Here is a 1,180-nt window from a genome sequence, read left to right on the forward strand (position 1 = left end):
CTGATTCTCTTCCTTGATGAAGTGCCTGCTCATGTCCTGTGCCCATTTGTTCCCCTACTTCTTGCCCTCAGTCATCCCTCGATTCTCCAGCCTGAGTCTTCCTGCCCCATTCACTCCTAACTCCCACTGCCTCACTCCCAGTTTCTCAGACATTCTATGGTTCTCTACTGCTCAGTACCACCCAGAGAGGAAAGTCAGCCACTACAGGACATGAACTCCTGCCCCTCATCCCTGCTGACCCCAAGCTGTCTCACTTTTCCTCATCCCCTCAACATGGAAGTCCCCCTTTGTCATCTGTAGAACTATATTGTTGTAAAGTGCCATCAAGTCAGTGCTGACTCATAGGGGCTCTATATAGGGTTTCCAAGGCTGTAAATCTTTGGGGGAGCTGAAAGCCTCATCTTTCTCCTGTGGAGCAAACTGGACTCGAACTGCTGACCTTGTGATTCTCAGTCTAGTGTTTATCCTACAAAACCACTGTGCTCTTAAGAACTCCTATACATCCCTCAAAATGAAAGGTTTGATGAAAGATACTGAGGTTAAACTGGAACAGTTGCGTGTGAGAGGCAGGGGTGGGAGTGGGGGGAGGAAGCTGAGAGGCAAAGTCCAGGAACCAGAAATAAGAAATCCAGGCCTTGCCTCACAACCCTCTGACCTCCTTCCTGGCTCCTTCCTGCCTTGACAAATTCGCTCCTGCAAATCACTGGCTTCTGCAGGGCGTGCCCAGACCTGCCCAGGCATGTCTGGATTCTGGGGGAGAGATGGGCCAGAGATAATCGCTGCGGAAGAGGGGATAGACTGGGAGAGGCAGAAACCCTCAGAGACCATGAGAGAATGAGAGAGAGAGAAAATGGAAGTTTTCTAAGCCTTTTCCAAAGACCCTGAGGATGAGGATTTGGAACACTGACATTAATCAGCTGGAATAAGAGTGACACTTGCTCCAAACTGCTCTGCTCTGGGCCTCAGTTTCCCCTTGTCACGTTTTTCCCTGGTCCCTCTCACTCTTGGAGGTTGGGGGTCTAAAGAATTCGTCCCACCAAGTCTCAATCACACATGAACAGTAAGCATTCACTTAGAAGCTCTTTATTGCAAAACGAAAGTACATTTCAGAGAGAGAAACGGGTCTGTCTCCAAGAGTGGAGAAGATCTGGTAGAATTGGGGAGCATAGATTAAGTCAAA

Source organism: Chrysochloris asiatica, unplaced genomic scaffold (genome assembly GCF_000296735.1).
Source record: "Chrysochloris asiatica unplaced genomic scaffold, ChrAsi1.0 scaffold00374, whole genome shotgun sequence".
Taxonomy (NCBI): domain Eukaryota; kingdom Metazoa; phylum Chordata; class Mammalia; order Afrosoricida; family Chrysochloridae; genus Chrysochloris; species Chrysochloris asiatica.